This window comes from Syngnathus floridae, unplaced genomic scaffold (assembly GCF_059516105.1).
Source record: "Syngnathus floridae isolate MCC-2025c unplaced genomic scaffold, RoL_Sflo_1.0 HiC_scaffold_212, whole genome shotgun sequence".
Classification (NCBI taxonomy): Eukaryota; Metazoa; Chordata; class Actinopteri; order Syngnathiformes; family Syngnathidae; genus Syngnathus; species Syngnathus floridae.
This window is the reverse complement of record NW_028284203.1, coordinates 25,001-34,136: the sequence shown is the minus strand read 5'-3', so window position 1 is coordinate 34,136 and position 9,136 is coordinate 25,001.

Here is a 9,136-nt window from a genome sequence, read left to right as displayed (position 1 = left end):
GACCACCGCGAGGCGGATGGGTCTTCACCGAGGTCCCGCCGGCTGGTCCGCGGGCCATTTAGGGTCCCGCGAGTTACCGATCGCGGTCCGGAATTCTACCCGGCCGGGGACCACCGCGAGGCGGATGGGTCTTCACCGAGGTCCCGCCGGCTGGTCCGCGGGCCATTTAGGGTCCCGCGAGTTACCGATCGCGGTCCGGAATTCTAGCCGGCCGGGGACCACCGCGAGGCGGATGGGTCTTCACCGAGGTCCCGCCGGCTGGTCCGCGGGCCATTTAGGGTCCCGCGAGTTACCGATCGCGGTCCGGAATTCTAGCCGGCCGGGAACCACCGCGAGGCGGATGGGTGCTCACCGAGGTCCCGCCGGCTGGTCCGCGGGCCATTTAGGGTCCCGCGAGGTACCGATCGCGGTCCGGAATTCTACCCGGCCGGGGACCACCGCGAGGCGGATGGGTGGTCACCGAGGTCCCGCCGGCTGGTCCGCGGGCCATTTAGGGTCCCGCGAGTTAGCGATCGCGGTCCGGAATTCTAGCCGGCCGGGAACCACCGCGAGGCGGATGGGTGCTCACCGAGGTCCCGCCGGCTGGTCCGCGGGCCATTTAGGGTCCCGCGAGGTACCGATCGCGGTCCGGAATTCTAGCCGGCCGGGGACCACCGCGAGGCGGATGGGTCTTCAATGAGGTCCCGCCGGCTGGTCCGCGGGCCATTTAGGGTCCCGCGAGTTAGCGATCGCGGTCCGGAATTCTAGCCGGCCGGGAACCACCGCGAGGCGGATGGGTGCTCACCGAGGTCCCGCCGGCTGGTCCGCGGGACATTTAGGGTCCCGCGAGGTACCGATCGCGGTCCGGAATTCTACCCGGCCGGGGACCACCGCGAGGCGGATGGGTGGTCACCGAGGTCCCGCCGGCTGGTCCGCGGGCCATTTAGGGTCCCGCGAGTTAGCGATCACGGTCCGGAATTCTAGCCGGCCGGGAACCACCGCGAGGCGGATGGGTGCTCACCGAGGTCCCGCCGGCTGGTCCGCGGGCCATTTAGGGTCCCGCGAGGTACCGATCGCGGTCCGGAATTCTACCCGGCCGGGGACCACCGCGAGGCGGATGGGTGGTCACCGAGGTCCCGCCGGCTGGTCCGCGGGCCATTTAGGGTCCCGCGAGTTAGCGATCGCGGTCCGGAATTCTAGCCGGCCCGGAGCCACCCAGAGGCCGTGCACACGCGCCGGGTGGCCGGAAATACCTCCAGCCGAGCGGACATGCACTTTGTAAGCACCTTGGACGAGATGGCTGAGCCTTACTCGACTTCCAGCACCCCGGCTAAGCGTTCTCCACGGCCCGCTGTGCTTCCAGAAGACCTCCAGCCGGTCCTCATGGTGCTTTACTCCTCACTCTCTAAGCCGGCCCAGGCTTCCACCACCCCGGCTAAGCGTTCTCCACGGCCCGCTGTGCTTCCAGAAGACCTCCAGACGGTCCTCATGGTGCTTTACTCCTCACTCTTTAAGCCGAACGAGGCTTCCAGCACCCCGGCTAAGCATTTTACGCGGCCCGCCGAGCCTCCACAGCACTTCCAGCCGGTTCCACGGCTGCTTTCCTCCTCACTGTTTAAGCCGAACGAGGCTTCCAGAGCCCCGGCTAAGCGTTTTGCGCGGCCCGCTGAGCTTCCAGAGCACCTCCAGCCGGTTCCCCGGCTGCTTTCCTCCTCACTTTCTAAGCCGCCCGAGGCTTCCAGAGCCCCGGCTAAGCGTTCTCCACGTCCCGTTGATCTCCCCGGAGGTCGTAACGGGGAATTACCTCCCTCCAGCGGACACGGCGGGTAAATACGCCACCTCTCGCACTTAGCGCACACACCCGTTGCTGCGCGTCCGGTGGCACTTTGAGCGGCCAAACGGCGGGAGTAACAGTCACTCTCTTAAGTTAGGCTCATTTGACATTTTCTTGAACGGTTCGTGGATAAATATGTGATATATACTACATATGATCGCATTTATAGTCAAATCATATTGAAATATTCTCCGGGTGCTTTCCACCTCACTTCCTAAGCCGAACGAGGCTTCCAGAGCCCCGGCTAAGCGTTTTACGCGGCCCGCTGAACTTCCACAGCACCTCCAGCCGGTTCCCCGAGTGCTTTCCTCCTCACTTTATAAGCCGAACGAGGCTTCCAGAGCCCCGGCTAAGCGTTTTACGCGGCCCGCTGAACTTCCAGAGCACCTCCAGCCGCTTCTCCGGGTGCTTTTCTCCTCACTTTCTAAGCCGCCCGAGGCTTCCAGAGCCCCGGCTAAGCGTTCTCCGCGTCCCGCTGATCTTCCCGGAGCTTGTAACGGGGAAATACCTCCCTCTAGCGGACACGGCGGGTAAATACGCCACCTCTCGCACTTAGCGCACACTCGCGTTGCTGCGCGTCCGGTGGCACTCTGAGCGGCCAAACGGCGGGAGTAACAGTCACTCTCTTAAGGTAGGCTCACTTGAGATTTTTTTAACCGCCCGCGGAGGCGACCGGGACCACCGGGACAGCCGGGAGGCCGTGCGCGCGGGCCAAGTGGCCGAAAATAGCTCCAGGCCGACCGGATCGGCTAGTTGTAAGCACCGCGGATGAGATCGCGGAGCATTATTCGACTTCCAGCGGCCGGTGCGCTTACGCACGCCGCCCGGAACCTCCGGGAGGCCGTGCGCATGCGCAAGTGGCCGAAAATAGCTCCAGCCCAGCGGATCTGCACTTTACAAGCTCCGCGGATGAGATCGCGGAGCTTTATCCGACTTCCAGCGGCCGGTGCGCTCGCGCACTCCACCCGGCACCTCCGGGAGGCCGTGCGCATGCGCAAGTGGCCGAAAATAGCTCCAGCCCAGCGGATCTGCACTTTACAAGCTCCGCGGATGAGATCGCGGAGCTTTATCCGACTTCCAGCGGCCGGTGCGCTCGCGCACTCCACCCGGCACCTCCGGGAGGCCGTGCGCGCGCGCCAAGTGGCCCAAAATAGCTCCAGCCCAGCGGATCTGCACTTTACAAGCACCGCGGATGAGATCGCGGAGCTTTGTTCGACTTCCAGCGGCCGGCGCGCCCGACGAGCGGACCAGGTGACGGTCCAGCTCCACCCGGTACCTCGCACGGCCCGCTTCTCCCCCCCCCGCGCGGACTTCCGAGCGCTCGGGGAGACGTTCGGAAGCCGCCGGTGACGTTGGAGCGGGGAAATACCTCCCTCCAGCGGACACGGCGAGTAAATACACCTTCGGCCAAACGGCGGGAGTAACTATGACTCTCTTAAGGTAGCGGCACTCGACATCTTTTTAGCGGTTCGTGGACGACCCGGCCGGTTCTCGGGGGTGCTTTTTCTCCTAACTCTCGACGCCCGAGGAGGCTTCCAGAGCCCCGGCTAAGCGTTTTACGCGGCCCGCTGAACTTCCAAAGCACCTCCAGCCGGTTCCCCGGCTGCTTTCCTCCTCACTTTCTAAGCCGCCCGAGGCTTCCAGAGCCCCGGCTAAGCGTTTTACGCGGCCCGCTGAGCTTCCACAGCACCTCCAGCCGGTTCTCATGAGGCTTTCCTCCTAACTCTTGACGCCCGAGGAGGCTTCCAGAGCCTCGGATAAGCGTTTTACGCGGCCCGCTGAGCTTCCACAGCACCTCCAGCCGGTTCTCATGATGCATTCCTCCTCACTCTTTAAGCCGAACGAGGCTTCCAGAGCCTCGGCTAAGCGTTTTACGCGGCCCGCTGGACTTCCACAGCACCCCCAGCCGGTTCTTATGATGCTTTCCTCCTAACTCTTGACGCCCGAGGAGGCTTCCAGCACCCCGGCTAAGCGTTTTACGCGGCCCGCCGAGCTTCCACAGCACCTCCAGCCGGTTCTCATGAGGCTTTCCTCCTAACTCTTGACGCCCGAGGAGGCTTCCAGAGCCTCGGCTAAGCGTTTTACGCAGCCCACTGAGCTTCCACAGCACCTCCAGCCGGTTCCCCCAGTACTTTCCTCCTCACTCTTTAAGCCGAACGAGGCTTCCAGAGCCCCGGCTAAGCGTTTTACGCGGCCCGCTGGACTTCCAGAGCACCCCCAGCCGGCCCTCACAATGCTTTCCTCCTAACTCTTGACGCCCGAGGAGGCTTCCAGAGCCCCGGCTAAACGTTTTACGCGGTCCGCTGAACTTCCAGAGCACCTCCAGCCGGTTCCCCGGCTGCTTTCCTCCTCGCTTTATAAGCCGAACGAGGCTTCCAGAGCCCCGGCTAAGCGTTTTACGCGGCCCGCTGAGCTTCCGGAGCACTTCCAGCCGGTTCCCCGGGTGCTTTCCTCCTCACTGTTTAAGCCGAACGAGGCTTCCAGAGCCCCGGCTAAGCGTTTTACGCGGGCCGCTGAGCTTCCAGAGCACCTCCAGCCGGTTCCCCGAGTGCTTTCCACCTCACTTTCTAAGCCGAACGAGGCTCCCAGCACCCCGGCTAAGCGTTCTCCGCGTCCCGCTGATCTTCCCGGAGCTTGTAACGGGGAAATACCTCCCTCTAGCGGACACGGCGGGTAAATACGCCACCTCTCGCACTTAGCGCACACACCCGTTGCTGCGCGTCCGGTGGCACTTTGAGCGGCCAAACGGCGGGAGTAACTGTCACTCTCTTAAGGTAGGCCCACTTGAGATTTTTTTAACCGTCCGCGGAGGCGACCGGGACCACCGGGACAGCCGGGAGGCCGTGCGCGCGGGCCAAGTGGCCGAAAATAGCTCCAGGCCGACCGGATCGGCTAGTTGTAAGCACCGCGGATGAGATCGCGGAGCATTATTCGACTTCCAGCGGCCGGTGCGCTCGCGCACTCCACCCGGCACGCCGCCCGGAACCTCCGGGAGGCCGTGCGCGCGCGCCAAGTGGCCCAAAATAGCTCCAGCCCAGCGGATCGGCTGTTTACAAGCACCGCGGATGAGATCGCGGAGCATTATTCGACTTCCAGCGGCCCGTGCGCTTACGCACGCCGCCCGGAACCTCCGGGAGGCCGTGCGCATGCGCAAGTGGCCGAAAATAGCTCCTAGCCGACCGGATCTGCACTTTACAAGCACCGCGGATGAGATCGCGGAGCTTTATCCGACTTCCAGCGGCCGGTGCGCTCGCGCACTCCACCCGGCACCTCCGGGAGGCCGTGCGCATGCGCCAAGTGGCCGAAAATAGCTCCAGGCCGACCGGATCTGCACTTTACAAGCTCCGCGGATGAGATCGCGGAACTTCATCCGACTTCCAGCGGCCGGTGCGCTCGCGCACTCCACCCGGCACCTCCGGGAGGCCGTGCGCGCGCGCCAAGTGGCCCAAAATAGCTCCAGCCCAGCGGATCTGCACTCCGCGGATGAGATCGCGGAGCTTTTTTCGACTTCCAGCGGCCGGCTGCGCACGACGAGCGGACCCGGTGACGGTCCAGCTCCACCCGGTACCTCGCACGGCCCGCTTCTCCCCCCCGCGCGGACTTCCGAGCGCTCGGGGAGACGTTCGGAAGCCGCCGGTGCCGTTGGAGCGGGGAAATACCTCCCTCCAGCGGACACGGCGAGTAAATACACCTTCGGCCAAACGGCGGGAGTAACTATGACTCTCTTAAGGTAGAGGCACTCGACATCTTTTTCACGGTTCGTGGAGGACCCGGCCGGTTCTCGGGGGTGCTTTTTCTCCTAACTCTTGACCCCCGAGGAGGCTTCCAGAGCCCCGGCTAAGCGTTTTACGCGGCCCGCTGAGCTTCCACCGCACCTCCAGCCGGTTCCACGGGTGCTTTCCTGCTCACTGTTTAAGCCGAACGAGGCTTCCAGAGCCCCGGCTAAGCGTTTTACGCGGCCCGCCGAGCCTCCACAGCACTTCCAGGCGGTTCTCCGGGTGCTTCACTCCTCACTCTTTAAGCCGAACGAGGCTTCCAGAGACCCGGCTAAGCGTTTTACGCGGCCCGCCGAGCTTCCACAGCACCTCCAGCCGGTTCTCATGGGGCTTTCCTCCTAACTCTTGAAGCCCGAGGAGGCTTCCAGAGCCTCGGCTAAGCGTTTTACGCGGCCCGCCGAGCTTCCACAGCACCTCCAGCCGGTTCTCATGATGCATTCCTCCTCACTCTTGACGCCCGAGGAGGCTTCCAGAGCCCCGGCTAAGCGTTTTACGCGGCCCGCTGGACTTCCAGAGCACCTCCAGCCGGTTCCCCGGGTGCTCCCATCCTCACTGTTTAAGCCGAACGAGGCTTCCAGAGCCCCGGCTAAGCGTTTTACGCGGCCCGCTGGACTTCCAGAGCACCTCCAGCCGGTTCTCCGGGTGCTCCCATCCTCACTGTTTAAGCCGAACGAGGCTTCCAGAGCCCCGGCTAAGCGTTTTACGCGGCCCGCTGGACTTCCAGAGCACCTCCAGCCGGTTCTCCGGGTGCTCCCATCCTCACTGTTTAAGCCGAACGAGGCTTCCAGAGCCCCGGCTAAGCGTTTTACGCGGCCCGCTGAACTTCCCCAGCACCCCCAGCCGGTTCCCCGAGTGCTTTCCTCCTCACTCTTGACGCCCGAGGAGACTTCCAGCACCCCGGCTAAGCGTTTTACGCGGCCCGCTGAGCTTCCGGAGCACCTCCAGCCGGTTCTCATGGGGCTTTCCTCCTAACTCTTGACCCCCGAGGAGGCTTCCAGAGCCCCGGCTAAGCGTTTTACGCGGCCCGCCGAGCTTCCAAAGCACCTCCAGCCGGTTCTCATGATGCATTCCTCCTCACTCTTTAAGCCGAACGAGGCTTCCAGAGCCCCGGCTAAGCGTTTTACGCGGCCCGCTGAACTTCCCCAGCACCCCCAGCCGGTTCCCCGAGTGCTTTCCTCCTCACTTTATAAGCCGAACGAGGCTTCCAGCGCCCCGGCTAAGCGTTCTCCGCGTCCCGGTGATCTTCCCGGAGGTCGTAACGGGGAAATACCTCCCTCCAGCGGACACGGAGAGAAATTACACCGCCTCTCGCACAGAGGCGGGTAAACGGCGGGAGTAACTATGACTCTCTTAAGGTAGCCTGACTTGACATCTCTTTAACGGTTCGTGGATAAATACATGATATATACTACATATGATCGCATTTAAAGCCAAATAATACAAAATGAGCATTCGGTTATAAACACTGTATTCATCATGTTTATAGGCGATGTTAATATTTATATGTTTAATGTTTATAGGTGATGTTAATATTTATATATTTAATGTTTATAGGGGATGTTAATATTTATATATTTATTTTGTACATCATGTTATAGTTATACGACACTCGCTATTGGATCATGATGTGATCGTATCGGCGGGAGTCGGCCCGGGCTCCGGGTGAAGAGGCCGAATTCTCGCCACTCGCGGCCGACCGGGGAACCAGCAGAGGCGGACGCATCGCGGCGCGAGAGCCCTTGGCACTTAGAAAAAATTTGGCAAAAGTTGCTCCGTGCTCCAGGTGAAGAGGCCGAATTCTCGCCACTCGCGGCCGACCGGGGAACCAGCAGAGGCGGACGCATCGCGGCGCGAGAGCCCTTGGCACTTAGAAAAAAATTGGCAAAAGTCGCTCCGGGTGAAGAGGCCGAATTCTCGCCACTCGCGGCCGACCGGGGAACCAGCAGAGGCGGACGCATCGCGGCGCAAGAGCCCTTGGCACTTAGAAAAAAATTGGCAAAAGTCGCTCCGCGCTCCAGGTGAAGAGGCCGAATTCTCGCCACTCGTGGCCGACCAGGGAACCAGCAGAGGCGGACGCATCGCGGCGCGAGAGCCCTTGGCACTTAGAAAAATTTTCGCAAAAGTCGCTCCGCGCTCCAGGTGAAGAGGCCGAATTCTCGCCACTCGCGGCCGACCGGGGAACCAGCGAAGGCGGGTAAGCTTTCAAGAGAGCCCCGCCGGCTGGTCCGCGGGCCGAACGTGGTCCCGTAACGTACCCACAGCGGACGCCGTCCCACGCCCGGTAAGAACCACCGAGAGGCGGATACGCTCTCCGACGAGCCCCGCCGGCCGGTCCGCGGCGGGAAATGCGCCCTCTGGCGGACACGCCGTTGTAAATGAATGGGCTTTGGCACTTAGTGCATTTTCGCAAAAGTCGCTCCGCGCTCCGGGCGAAGAGGCCGAATTCTCGCTACTCGTGGCCGACCAGGGAACCAGCGAAGGCGGGTAAACTCTCAAGAGAGCCCCGCCGGCTGGTCCGCGGGCCAATAATGGTCCCGTCACCTACCGACAGCGGACGCCGACCCACGCCCGGCAAGGACCACCGAGAGGCGGATAACGGCGCACACCGCGAACGGCGGGTGGCGGTCGCTGGGTGGCGGTCGGGGGGTGGCGGTCGGGGGGTGGCGGTCGGGGATGGTGCTTGGGGATGGTGCTTGGGGACCGGTGGCGCCGGAGGCGCACACCGCGAACGGCTGGTGGCGGTCGGCTGGTGGCGGTCGGCTGGTGGCGGTCGGCTGGTGGCGGTCGCCTTGTGGCGGTCGGGGGGTGGCGGTCGGGGGGTGGCGGTCGGGGATGGTGCTTGGGGATGGTGCTTGGGACCGGTGGCGCCGGAGGCGCACACCGCGAACGGCTGGTGGCGGTCGGCTGGTGGCGGTCGGCTGGTGGCAGTCGGCTGGTGGCGGTCGGGGGGTGGCGGTCGGGGGGTGGCGCTTGGGGATGGTGGCGGTCGCCTTGTGGCGGTCGGGGGGTGGCGGTCGGGGGGTGGCGCTTGGGGATGGTGGCGGTCGCCTTGTGGCGGTCGCCTTGTGGCGGTCGGGGGGTGGCGGTCGGGGGGTGGCGCTTGGGGATGGTGGCGGTCGCCTTGTGGCGGTCGCCTTGTGGCGGTCGCCTTGTGGCGGTCGCCTTGTGGCGGTCGGGGGGTGGCGGTCGGGGGGTGGCGCTTGGGGATGGTGGCGGTCGCCTTGTGGCGGTCGCCTTGTGGCGGTCGCCTTGTGGCGGTCGGGGGGTGGCGGTCGGGGGGTGGCGCTTGGGGATGGTGGCGGTCGCCTTGTGGCGGTCGCCTTGTGGCGGTCGGGGGGTGGCGGTCGGGGGGTGGCGCTTGGGGATGGTGGCGGTCGCCTTGTGGCGGTCGGGGGGTGGCGGTCGGGGGGTGGCGCTTGGGGATGGTGGCGGTCGCCTTGTGGCGGTCGGGGGTGGCGCTTGGGGATGGTGGCTGTCGCCTGGTGGCGGTCGGGGGTGGCGCTTGGGGATGGTGGCTGTCGCCTGGTGGCGGTCGGGGGTGGCGCTT